This window comes from Amblyraja radiata, chromosome X (genome assembly GCF_010909765.2).
Source record: "Amblyraja radiata isolate CabotCenter1 chromosome X, sAmbRad1.1.pri, whole genome shotgun sequence".
NCBI classification, from domain to species: Eukaryota; Metazoa; Chordata; class Chondrichthyes; order Rajiformes; family Rajidae; genus Amblyraja; species Amblyraja radiata.
The window spans coordinates 3,854,593-3,869,066 of NC_045999.1; positions in this window are offsets into that span (position 1 = coordinate 3,854,593).

The following is a 14,474-nucleotide window of genomic DNA, read 5'->3' on the forward strand; positions in this document are numbered from 1 at the left end:
CGCACATTTTAGCCTCACTCCACTGGTTGCCCATTCAGTTTAGGATCCATTTAAAAATTATTTTATTTGCTTTTAAATCCCTGAATGGTCTTGCCCCGCCCTACCTATCTGAGCTTCTACAACCTTATACACCCGCCCGCTCTCTCAGGTCAGATAATCAGCTGCTCCTGAGTGGGCCTAAAACTAAGCTGAAGCTCAGAGGGGACCGTGCCTTTGCTGTGTCGGCACCCAAATTATGGAACGATCTGCCTCTCCACATTAAACAGGCCTCTTCTCTGTCTGTTTTTAAATCACTTCTTAAAACCCATCTCTTCTCCGTGGCCTTTGATACCCAGTAAGATGTCGACTTTATTTACTTGATTTAATTTCTTATTTTGATTGCTTTTATTGCGTGGCTATTATTTTTATGTCTTTTAATTTATTGTTGTATTTCATATGTAATTTTTGCGCCTCATGTGAGCTGTTATGTTGTCTGTTTATGATGTCTTGTTTATTCTTCTGTACAGCACTTTGGTCAACATTGGTTGTTTTAAAGTGCTTAACAAATAAAGTTGGATTGGATTGGATTGGATGAGAGAGACTGTTCCCATTAACCGATGGGTCAAGAACACGAGGACATAGAATGAAATAACTACATGTTAAGTGGACTCTTTTTTCCATTTTGGCGAATTGTCAGAAGATAGACACAAAAAGCTGGAATTACTCAGCGGGCAGGCAGCATCTCCGGAGAGAAGAGAAGAGAAGAGATGGGTGACGTTTCGGGTCGAGTCCCTTCTTCAGACTGGTCTGGTCTGGAAGGCAGGGTCAGGGTTATTAGTGGAGCCGATCTAACTCCCGTTTTTAGAAGGGAGCAGGATCAACATCAGAATGTGTAGAGGAGTAAGACTAGCTGACATGCTCTTGCATTGAACCAGTACGAACTCGATGGGGCGAGTGGCCCTCCTCTGTGATTCCGAGATTCTGTTATTCAGTGTGAATCGAATATTTCAAGAAAGTAATTGCAATGTAGTGTAAAGTAATGCGTGTGCAGGTAGCTGGGACATTGTTGGGCATTTTAGGGTAGCTGCTGGGATATTGTGGGCCGGTGTGGGCGAGTTGGCCGAAGGGCCTGTTTCCACACCGTATTACTCTATGACTCTCTATGAGAGCGGAGTTAACCCCATGGCCTGTTGCCCCGGCGGTGGGGTCTGTAATTCTCCCCACGTACACACACACAAGAGACTGCAGGGGCTGGGATCTTGAGCGAAACGCAAAGTGCTGGAGGAACTCAGTGAAGGGAAAATTGACATGATGTTTCGGGCAGACTCGCTCAGGCTGAAGAAGGATCCAGACCAGAAACATCGTCTGTCCATTCCCTCTGCACGGATGCTGCCCCCCTGGCCCGCCGAGTTCCTCCAGCACTTTGTTCTTGCTGTGATGCTTTCCGATCCGATTTCTCGCGGCGGTGGTTCGGTTGGCACTATTTAGCGTAAGATACCTGCGCAGGGCAGTGTTGATATTATTTGGGGCTAATTTAAGGTCAGTCCTAAATATGATATAAAGATTGTCAATATAAGTTGTTCACATAGTTTAGATGTAACGGGTGGCTCTCCTCTGGGTCTTTTACCGCGTTGTATTAATCCAGAACCAGGGGCCACACACAGTTTAAGAATAAGGAGTAAGCCATTTAGAACGGAGACGAGGAAACACTTTTTCTCACAGAGAGTTGTGAGTCTGTGGAATTCTCTGCCTCAGAGGGCGGTGGAGGCAGGTTCTCTGGATGCTTTCAAGAGAGAGCTAGATAGGGTTCTTAAAGATAGCGAAGTCAGGGGATATGGGGAGAAGGCAGGAACGGGGTACTGATTGGGGATGATCAGCCGTGATCACATTGAATGGCGGTGTTGGCTCGAAGGGCCGAATGGCCTTCTCCTGCACCTATTGTCTATTGTCTATTGTACCGATTAAACCCATCATTTCATCAGAAGGTACCACACAAAACGCTGGAATAACTCAGCGGGTCGGACAGCATCTCTGAAGAAAAGGAATAGTCTCGGGTCGAGATCCTTCTTCGGGGGAAAGGGAAACGAGAGATATAGACGGCGATGTGGAGAAATATAGAACAAATAAATGAAAGATAGGCAAAAAAAAGTAACGATGATGACGGGAACCGGCCATTGTTAGCTGTTCGCGTTCTCAACTAACTAACGATGACGGCCTGTTTCCATTTCCCCTGTCCCACTTAGGAAACCTGAACGGAAACCTCTGGAGACTTTGCGCCCCACCCAAGGTTTCCGTGCGGTTGCCGGAGGTTTTTGTCAGTCTCCCTACCTGCTTCCACTACCTGCAACCTCCGGCGACCACCTGCAACCTCCGGGAACCGCACGGAAACCTTGGGTGGGGCGCAAAGTCTCCAGAGGTTTCCGTTCAGGTTTCCTAAGTGGGACAGGGGGTACCTTTTTTTGCATTTCATTCATTAATTTGTTCTATATATGGGTGACCTTTCGAGTCTAGACCCTTCTTCAGACTGAGAGTCAAGGGGAAAGGGAGACGAGAGACCGCGTCTATATGAGACTGAGGTCTGACGAAGGGTCTCGGCTCGAAAGGTCACCCATCCCCTTTCTCCAGAGATGCTGCCTGACCCGCTGTTGCTCCTCCCAGATTATTCTTCGCGTTATGAACTCTGCCGACATAAATAAAATAATTTGTTTAAGAAGGAACTGCAGATGCTGGAAAATCGAAGGTAGACAAAAATGCTGGAGAAACTCAGCGGGTGCAGCAGCATCTATGGAGCGAAGGAAATAGGCAACGTTTCGTCCCGAAACCCTTCGGGTTTCGACCCGAAACGTTGCCTATTTCCTTTGGGTTTCGACCCTGAAACGTTGCCTATTTCCTTCGCTCCATAGATGCTGCTGCACCCGCTGAGTTTCTCCAGCATTTTTGTCTACCTTCGATTTTCCAGCATCTGCAGATCCTTCTTAAACACTAGGACTCAAGCAAACTGATTATCCATTTTTGTGTGACCTAGATGTGTTTAGGTACCAGCGCGTATTAAGACCAAAGAGCTTATAGACAACAGTTTTGTGTACCTTCGATCTTCCAGCATCTGCAGTTCCTTCTTGAACAGCTTATAGGCAACGTTTGTTGCGGGGGTTAACTAAACGGCCCCCTCTAATAATCTGATAATGATCAAGTCGTCAATACACATACGAGATGTGCAGTGAAATGAAAAGTGCGAAAAAACTACAAAACAGATTGGAACAGAATGACATATTCACATATTACATGCTTGTGGTATTGAGAATGGTTATTGATAAATCATTATATCAACGCGCCCTGGAGAGACCTCGTTAAGATCCCTGGCTGCTGAATTTGTGTGGGATTTCCCCAGTTTTTTTGTCATCTATTGGACATTGGCAAAAAGTGTACACCTGTTGGCCGCGGAGAAATCGCGTGACTGCGGTACATATGTAAGCAAACATCAATTGCAGAGGGCGGCGCGGTCACTAATCATTACAAGTGGCCGGGGTTGAGAGGTGAGCATAGTTTCGCTGACCCCGGGTGAGATTGCATGTTACGTGCGGCCGGGAGGCAGAATACAGAATTCGCGTGCGAATTCGAGATGAAGATATGGGATGTCACAGGAGAGGGAAGGACAACTCGAAATCTCCGGCGTCCAGTCACGCAACAGTCCAAGGCTAACACAGCAGAGTCCCCTGAGATGGAAACACAAGAGGGGGGGGGGGGGGGGGGAAGGGAGGGGGGGGGGGAAGGGAGGGGGGGGGGGTTGGAATGTATTGTCGAGTGAGAATAGTTATTACTCTCAAACCATATTTCATCTTTAATCTACCCCTTCATCATGCTCCCTACAAATGATTTAAAACGTGCAACACGAGATAAATTTTTTGACTACTGCCCATTGACAAATAATTTCGATTTCAGTTTATGAGTCGAGTCTGGAGTCGTGGTATTTGCGTTTTGGAAACATACAGTACATGCAATCGCCTGAGTTGGATTTGCATTGCGTTAAACTGCGAAAAGTTAGCGGTGTTGTTAGTGAGGGGAATTTCAGATAGTAACTGAGAGGGGTGGGGGGGGGGGGGGGGTGGTGGGGGTGGGGGGCGGGGGGGGGGGGGGGGGGGGGGGGGACGTGGGGGTGGGGGGCGGGGGGCTTAATTAATATGTAGCCATCTGATTATTCCAGGTTATTTAAAGCGAATTAAATATCCACTGACCAACCAGTGAAAGCTTTCACACTTGTCGGAAGGAACTGCAGATGCTGGTTTAAACCGAAGTTAGACACAAAAAGCTGGAGTAACTCAGCGGGACGGGCAGCTTCTCTGGAAAGGAGGAATGGGTGACGTTTCGGGTCTGCATCTCCATGTCTCGTTTTCAAACCCTGCACATCCTTATCTCTGCGACTCCTTCTCCCCTGACTCTCGATCCGAAACGCCACCCATTCCATCCCCCCAGAGATGCTGCCTGACCCGCTGAGTTACTCCAGCTTTTTGTGACTCTCTCGAGCTTTTTATATTTCCTTTTCAATTCTAATTGGTGATTTTTTTTTTTAAGTGCAGCGGGATATTTATTGTTTTATAAGGTTGAGAGAGGAGGAACATTGGAACTGCTCTGCGCGAAGGTGTTGCCGCTGCTTAACCCAAGCAAAACATTCCGTGTCTTCTGCACAAAGATGTGTCATCGAGTTGTTCACGGGCTACAACTGATGTCTGTCCTCAGAAGCTTTCAATCACTCCTCGGGTCAGAAGGTCGGCGTTAATATCCAGGTAGCGAGCGTTCAGTCACGCAAGGAAGAGACTAATTAACGTCTCATCCACGAAACACAAACGGGGTTTGCAGAAAAATCCCTTGAGAGTCAGATGTTGCTGTAAAAAAAACTCGTTTCGCGCACACCAAGGGCACACAGAATACCACAAATGTGTTTTTTTCAAAATACAGTTTTCACGCTATTCTCTTGTCTAAACAGCTTCTTCCTTTGAAAACCACCAGCACTTTGTACGCGATGTTTGATTAACCCACAACTAAATAACCAAATAACGACTTGTTTTCGCGACCATTTTTAAAAGTACCGAGGAGTGAATAAACAAGATTCCAAACACTCTTTGGAAGTGCGTGAGAAATTTAAATAAACAAATAGATTTTTTTTAAACGGTCATAGTTTAAACCTTCGAAAATAATGTTGCCTTGCACGCAATGTTGAAGCAATCACAGCGGCAGCCGTTCATTACTTCATGCAAAAGTGAGGCGTCACACACGATCACTCTGGAGATGATGTCTGTTCTTAAAATAAAAGTTTGGCGCCTTCGGTGTGGAGTAAGATCAGGTCGCCCGAAGCAATGCCCTAATCATAATTAAACGTGGAGAATGGCAACGGGGAAATAAACTGCAAAAAAAGCCCCGCAATGTGCAGGAAGTAACTGCAGATACACAAAAATGCTGGGGAAACTCAGCGGGTGCAGCAGCATCTATGGAGCGAAGGGAATAGGCAACGTTTCGGGTCGAAACCTTCAGCCAAAAATGACCTATTCTACATTTTTCTTGAACTACATCTCCTTTGATGTCTCGATTTCACACCCTTCACATCCTTATCTCTGTGTCTCCCTCTCCCCTGACTCTCAGTCTGAAGAAGGGTCTCGATCCGAAACGTCACCCATTCTTTCTATCCAGTTATGCCGCATGTGCCGCTGAGTTACTCCAGTTCGTTGTGTCCATCTTCTCCCGGGTGGAAGACGGCCCGGGTGATCCCTGTGGAGTAGGAGGGAGGGGACAGGCCACACTTGCGCCAAGTACAGCAGCCCCGAAAGCACATCACATCCATTGACCAAATTGTTCCTCGTTATGGAGAGGGAGCGTTGCCTCCACAGCTCCAGCTTCTTCCCCACCTTCGCTATCCACTCCAGCCAATTCTTGTCACATGCCTCAGCCCCCCCCCCCCCCCCCCCCCCCCCCCCCCAACCAGATCCCCAGCACATTCAAGAAGTCAGGCTTGATGGTGAAGGGGATGGAAGATCGGTCGGGCCAGTTGCCAAAGAGCATGGCCTAGCTCTTCCTGCGGTTCACCCTGGCTCCAGTGGCCGACTCAAACTGGTCGCAGACGCTGATCAATCTGCGGACCGACCTTGGATCCGAGCAGAAGATGGCGACATCGTCCATGTACAGGGAGGTTTTGACCCGAGTGCCCCACTGCCTGGCAATGTCACTCCTCTTATGCTCGCATCCTTCCTGATGGACTCGGCAAAAGGTTCAATACAACAGACAAGCAAGACAGGGGAGAGACGGCAACCCTGCCTGACTCCAGACCTGACGGGGAAGCTGTCTGATTCCCACCCATTGATTTAGACTGCACTACAGATATCGGTGTAGATCAGTTTGATCCAATTCCTGATTCCCTCCCCAAATCCCATTTTGGAGAGCACGTCCCTCATGTACGTGTGCGATATCCTGTCAAAGGCCTTCTCCTGGTCCAAGTTGACTAGGCAAGCATCCACCCATCTGTCCTGCACCTAGGCAATGGTATCTCTCAGCAGCGCCAGGCTGTCTGAGATTTTCCTGCCAGGTACAGCACAGGTTTGGTCCGGGTGGATCACCCGTCCCAGAGCAGACTTGACCCGGTTGGCGACGGCCTTAGACAGGATCTTATAATCAACTTTCAACAATGTGATGGGTCTCCAATTCCTTATATCATTCATCATAACGTTTAATGCAAGGTAAAACCAGTAAAGTCCTATCAAAGTTAGTCCGATGGTCCCCATTGAGGTAGATAGTAGTTCAGGACTGTTCTCTGGTTGAGATGGGATGGTTCAGTTGCAGCCGTTATCAGGGAACTTTGGAAGAAGGGTTTCAGCCCGAAACGTTGCCTATTTCCTCCGCTCCATAGATGCTGCCTCATCCGCTGAGTTTCTCCAGCACTTTTGTCTACCATCAGGGAACTTTACTCCGAGTTATTGCGGCACTTTGTGTTCTTTTTTTAAACAGCATCTGTTGTTCTCCGTGAAGCCGAGACTCCGCTTATTTTTGGAAAAAATAACGAGAGTTGGCCTTATTGATAAATGTGCCATTCTGATGAAGCTCGACAGGGCAGCTGCTCAACAGGGCAGCTTCTCTGGAGAGAAGGAATGGGTGACGTTGCAGGTCGAGACCCTTCCACAGACTGAAAGTCAGAGGGAAGGGGAATTATAGGAAAGGACACATTGATCTGTTTTGTAGTCAATGCCTACTATGTTCTGTTGTGCTGAAGCAAAGCAAGAATTTCATTGTCCTATCAGGGACACATGACAATAAACGTTCTTGAATCTCTTATATCTTGAATAGATACAGACGATGATGGAACAAATGAATGAAAGATATGCAAAAAAGTAACAATGATAAAGGGAAAAGGCTGTTTGCTAGGTGAGAACGAGAAGCTGGTGTAACTCTTGGACGGGGAGGATTGGAGGCAGAGGGAATGCAAGGGTTACTTGAGGTTAGATAAATCTATATTAATACCCCTGGGTTGTAAACTGCCCAGGTAGAGTTACCCGATCGGATCAGCTATTACAGGGTGGTAACGCATGCTCCGGGGACCATGTGGCCAATTCCTACATCCATTTAGACACAAGATGCTGGAGTAACTCAGCGGGACAGGCAGCATCTCTGGAGAAAATAAATGGGTAGCATTTCGGGTCGGGATCCCTCTTCAGACTGAAGAAACGATGTTTCAGACTGAATAAGCCTGTCGAGCTTCATCAATATGGCACATTCTTCAGTCTGAAGATGATTCTCGACCCAAAATGTCACCCATTACTTCTCCCCAGAGATGTTGCCTGACCCGCTGAGTTACTCCAGCATTTTGTGTCCATCTTCGGTTTAAACCAGCATCTGCAGTTCCTTCCTACAGTCTCACCCTTAGCTCTCTGACAGGGTTTACTATCATTACAGAACACCCAAATAAATGATTACTAAGTCGAACCAGGAGAAGGTTTCTGGTTTATATCAAAGATAGAGATAAAGTGTTGGAGTACCTCAGCGGGTTCCGACCCAAAACGTCACCTATTCGTTTTCTCCAGAGACGTTGCCTGACCCACTGAGTTACTCCAGCACGTTGTGTCTATCTTTGGTATAAACCAGCATCTGCAGTTCCTTTCTAAATATATAAACTGTGTTTTATTTACAGTGTGTGTGTATGTTTTATACTTTACATATTATATATAAACTGGTGGTGGATATTCTCTGCCTCATCTGGAGGCAGGTTCTCTGGATACTTTCAAGAGAGAGCTAGATAGGGCTCTTAAAAATAGCGGAGTCAGGGGATATGGGGAGAAGGCAAGAACGGGGTACTGATTGGGGATGATCAGCCATGATCACATTGAATGGCGGTGCTGGCTCGAAGGGCCGAATGCCCTACTCCTGCACCTATTGTCTATTGATATGTAAATGTGTGTGTGTGTCTGTGGGTGTGGGTGTGGATGTGTGTGTGTGTATATATATATATATGTGTGTGTTGCGCGCGCGTGTGTGTATATATATGTGTGTATGTATATATATATTATATATATACACGTGTGTGTATGTGTGTGTATATATATGTGTGCGTCTGTGTGTATATATGTGTGTGTGCGTGTTTGCGTGAGTGTGTGTTGTGCTGCTGCAAGAATTCATTGTTCCGTTTCGGCACATATACCAATAAAACTCTGGAGTTATTCTTTACCTAAAAGGACAATGGAGATCACCAAATGTGCTATCAATGCGAATACTGAAACATAAAGAGTTTGCTTTACTTTTTTGAAGCAGGCAGGTCATGAAAGGATTGAATGAGTTTGCCTGCCGTCTGTGAGAGTGATGTTCTCAATTGCGTGCAAAGCAGCAATCTGATCAGCAGGGTGAGGTGCCCAGCAGGAAGGGAAAAAAATCTCCCCACTGAGGACTTGTCGAATTTAACGTATAGAGATCGCGTGAGAGCCAAGTATAAATCGTGCAAGGCTCGCTCGCCGAGCAGTGATATGGTAACAGGCAGTCTGAAGATGTTTGCACGCTTGCCTGCAAGGGGTTTCGTGGGACCTGGGAAACCACACGCAGCTGAGTTTCGCCTTTCAGTTTTTAGACTGATGACCTGACATTAAACCCATTAACATAGTTCTGAGAGGTGAGGGGAGTGGCAAGCACAGGTGAATATGATGTCCTCTAATGTCATTAGCGTACATCAAAAGTGTTGGTTTTAATTGACCTGCGACCCACGAAGCCATTTCCCCTAAATTTATCCTAAACCAACAATAATTATATATAATTATATATATATTCACGGAAAGTAATTCTGCGCCTTTCACGTTGCATATGGACATTGTATTTGAATTCCAAATTATACATTAACATAAGAAACAAGATAAAGCTAATTAAACTTCCTTGCCGTTTAATAGATCGTGAATATTCTTCCACCTCAACCCCATCTCTCTATCGATGCAACCTTCATTAATTCCAAACATGTTGGGTGGGGGGACGGATCTCTGAACATCCACAACTCTCTAGGGCAGAACGTTGCAGACACTCGACTCGCCGATTGAACTTCTCCCGACCTCACTGCCAAATGGCCGGCCCCTCATCTTGAATTCATTCCCTCTCATTCTTGACTCAAACCAAGGGGAACAATTTTGCCAGCATTGGAAATAAACAGAGAAACTGCTCAAAGGCATGCAACTGTGTGTAGAAAGCATCAATTAAAGCCTTCTGTTAATGTCCTTTTACAAAAACTAGGAAAAGTTGGAAAGAATGTGTTAATTTGTAGAGGAGAAGGGGAGGGGGGGGACCAAAGGCTTTTGTTTACGATCCAGAGGCAACCAAGAGAAGACAGAAGATAGACACAAAATGCTGAAGTAACTCAGCGGGACAGGCAGCATCTCTGGAGAGAAGGAATGGGTGATGTTTCGGGTGGAGACCCTTCTTCAGACTGTCTATCTTCGGTGTAAACCAGCATCTGCAGTTCCTTCCTACACATTTCGAAGGCTGACAGAGGATGCTGAGGCTTGTTCATCGCAGCTGACCTGTTGGAAGAGTTGGAGGAGATGGAAGAGGGGAGGAGGGGAGGAGGAGGGAAGGGGGGGGGGGGGTTAGGGGAAAGAAAGATGTAACGCTGGAGCTGTGAGACACAAAATATGCTGACCCTGCAGATCTGAAATACAAGAGAATGCTGGAAATACTAAACAGGGCAACTAGCATCTGATGAAAGAGAAAAGAGGAGTTAAGGTTACTGCTTAATGGGCTTTCATCACAATGGGCCATTCGGATACAAATTGGAAAGGCTATGTATCAGAAACGAATCAATACAATGATCTGAAACGTCATCTGTCCATTTCCTCCACAGATGCTGCCTGAGCCGCTGAGTTATTCCAGCATTTTATGTCTTGCTCATGATTCCAGCATCTGCAGTTCCTTGCGTCTCCATTTTACTGCTCCAATGTGAATTCAGTGTTAGGTTTTGAAGGCTAGAATGTGCTATTTGAACATATTAGAGAAGATTGTGGATGACCAGCCATGATCACATTGAATGGCGGTGCTGGCTCGAAGGGCCGAATGGCCTACTCCTGCACCTATTGTCTCTCCAGCACTTTGTGTTCTACGCAAGGCACCGGCAGTTCCATTGCGTCTCCATTGAACACTAGGTGTTCACAGAAAGCCAGCTACACGTGCTTCGATATTTCAACAACTGCTAAACAAGTATCATTTGCCATATTAGGCGGCGTTTTCCATCTATACGTGGGTGAAGTAGAAATTACCCCGCCTAACAGTCGAGTCCTCTATTTAACAGGTGTAATGTATCAATAACGAATGTGGTGCCTCAGTCTGAGAGAACGTGCAAGAAAATGAAGGGTGTATAAAGCACCTCGAGTGCAACTACTTACCGACGGCAAAAAAGAAACGCTTCTATTCAAAAATATGACTCTGATATATTGTTTATTGCCGCTTGTGCAGAAATACTGTGGCGTGTTTGTTCTGCATGCTATCCCATCAAATACTATACCTTTCTCCAGTAGAACAATTTCAAATGACATTTTTTTTCTCCACTCGATCAATATATTTTTTTACTCGATTTGCTTTTTAAATCAATGAGACCCGACCCGTTTAACCAGCAGGGTCCAATCACGCATTGATTAGTATAGGAGTCGGGGGTTATGGGGAGAAGGCAGGAGAATGAGGTTAGGAGAATCAGCCATGATTGAATGGCGGAGGAGACCTGATGGGCCGAATGGCCTAATTCTCCTCCTATCACTTATGAACGTACAAACGGAACTCTCTGCCACAGAAGGTAGTTGAGGCCAGTTCATTGTCTATATTTAAGAGGGAGTTAGTTGTGGCCCTTGTGGCTAAAGGGATCAGGGGGTATGGAGAGAAGGCAGGTACAGGATACTGAGTTGGATGATCATATTGAATGGCGGTGCTGGCTCGAAGGGCCGAATGGCCTACTCCTGCACCTATTTTCTATGTTTCTAAAGGATTGAACTGAAGGAGTATTAAGACCTTGAAAGGCGGTAGGATCATAAGAAATCGCATGAATATCAAATCCTTGGCGACAAATTCGGGCATTTTAATGGATAGCTTTGGTGATCAATAGGATTTTCCCCTGCGTCCAGTCATTGTGTTTCTTCCTTACTCGCTAGTTTTGAGAGGAGACGGTTGATTTTCACCCCACTACTATCCGCCCGAAGAAACATCACGTTTCTATCTCTTCCACAGATGCTGCCTGGCCCCGTTGAGTTCCTCCGGCACTTTGCCTTTCGCTCAAGACTCCAGCATCTGCAGTTCCTTGTGTTTAAGAAGGAACTGCAGATGCTGGAAAAATCGAAGGTAGACAAAAGTGTTGGAGAAACTCAGCGGGTGCAGCAGCATCTATGGAGCGAAGGAGATAGGCAACGTTTCGGGACGAAACGTTGCCTATCTCCTTCGCTCCATAGATGCTGCTGCACCCGCTGAGTTTCTCCAGCACTTTTGTCTACCTTCTGCAGTTCCTTGTGTCTGCTCTCCTACTTTCACCACTTCAAGTGTAACGTGTAAACCATCTCAGAGTATTCACGTCCATTCAGCATCTCTTCCCCGGGTGCGGGCAATTTCGCCGTCTTTGCGTCGAGAAAGAGTGGCTAATATTCCACAAATAATAAGTGTGCCAATCTATAAAATGCACCAATATCACTTGGCCGATGAAATTATTATGAGGCGATGAATTTTGATCATTGAAAGTTGCCGCAGAGTTTTGACAAACAGTAGAACTCCTTAACTTATCTAAGCTGACTCCATCAAATGTCTTTTTTCAATTATTTTTACTTGTTTGGACCTTCTGGATAAGAGGCGTGAAGAAATAAGTGGCAATTGATATGTTAAACCTTTGGCACGTGTCTCCACTTTATACGCTGTTATTCTTGGTGACAAGTGGCTGGGAGTTAAACATTTGTTGGAGTTTACAGATCATTTCCCCTAGTTAAACGAAACATGACTAGCTCCAGGTGCGCGCCTCGCTTTAAAGGTGGGGACCAGCGGACCTCGTGTTAAGCAACCGCATCTCTTCATATAATCATTTGGCGTGGTGCTTTAAACAAAACAAACAGGTGCGTGTTACTGCACTTAGCACGGGTGTCAGGGGTTATGGGGAGAAGGCAGGAGAATGGGGTTAGGAGGGAGAGATAGATCAGCCATGAATGAGTGAATTATGGGAATGAATGGCGGAGTAGACTTGATGGGCCGAATGGCCTAATTCTGCTCCTATCACATGACCTTAGTACAAACATAGAAGAGAAGCCCTGCATTCGGGAAATATTATCTCTCTTCTCTTCCACCCCCACCCCAAGTATAAGCGTTAAAGGAAAGAACAGAATTTGGTCACCATCTATGACCCCCGAGAAGATGGTGATGAGTTGTCTCATGAAGCTGCTGCTGTCTCCTAGGCTGGGGTACTCCTATTCTTTTGTTGGGTCACGATTTCAAGGACTTTAACCCAGTTACCGTGAAGGAGAACGAACAAGAGTTTATAAGGATGGGGGGGGGGGGGAGCACCTCACCTCATTCAAACTTACCAAACAGTGAAAGGAATGGATATAGTGGATGTGGAGAGGATGTTTCCACATTCTACCATTCTCCAGGGCCAATTTACAGTGTCTAACCTACACAGTCACAGTGAGTGAAAGTCTTGGATAGAGTGGATGTGGAGAGGATGTTTCCACTAGTGGGAGAGGCTGGGACCAGAGGTCATAGCCTCATAATTAAAGGAATTTCCTTTAAGATGGGGATGGGGAAGAATCTCTTTAGTCAGAGGACGGTGAATCTGTGGAATTATTTGCCCCAGAAGGCTGTGGAGGCCAAGTCAATGGATAATTTGAAGGCAGAGATAGATAGATTCTTGGTTGGTACTGGTGTCAGATGTTATGGGGAGAAGGCAGGAGAAGTGGGTTAAGAGGGAAAGATAGATCAGCCATGATTGAATGGCAGAGTAGATGGCCTGAATGACCTTATTCTGCTCCTATCACTTATGAGCTCACTTGTGTGTTTCCCATTGCCTGATGTTGAGGACCTGAAGGTGCTGGTGTCTCCATGTGCCTGTTGTCCTTGTTCTTCAAGGAGGGTAGAGATTGCTAATTTAGGAGGATCTAACAAGGGAGCTAGAGTATCCTCTTCATTCGGTACATATTACAGCCTATAGTACAACAAGGTGGATGGAGTGTGCAACCAATTAAGTCGGCTGCTTTGCCCGGGATGGTCTGAAGATTCATGAATTGTCGGAGTTACAGGTGGCAGGAGAGTATTTCAATGCACCCCCTGCCTTGTGCTGTGAAGAGGAGAAAATACCTTTGGGAGAAAGGAGGTGACTCATTCAATGCAACATATCCAAGCTCTGACCCAGTCTAGTAGCTGCAGTATTTATGTTGCTGTTAAATTAAGTTCTGTCCAAAACAGTGAAGCACACCCCACCACAAAACATTGGTATTTAAGAAGGAACTGCAGATGCTGGAAAATCGAAGGTAGACAAAAATGCCAGAGAAACTCAGTGGGTGAGGCAGCATCTATGGAGCGAAGGACAACGGCAACGTTTTGGGTCGAAACCCTTCATCAGACATTGGTGTTGGGATTTTGGAAGGAAGGTAGATTGTGTCTATTGTTGTGATGTGATTAGCCTGGCACATACAAGGCCTATATGATGCCTGGGTCTTGTTGCATAGGACGTGAGTTTAAACCGAAGATAGACACAAAAAGCTGGAGTAACTCAGTGGGTCAGAAAACATCTCTGGAGCCAAAGGAACAGTTGGTGTTTCGGGTCGAGACCATTCTTCACACTGAAGCACCAACACTCCCCTGTACTCCATTCTCAAAACTCGCAACTCTCAAAAGATGCAAGGACTTGTGGAATCTCAAGCCCATAACTGCTCAATCCTGAGGGGCTGCTTAGGGGAAGAAGAGGAGCATGTTTGAAGAAGGGTTTCGGCCCGAAACGTCGCCTATTTCCTTCGCTCCATAGATGCTGCTGC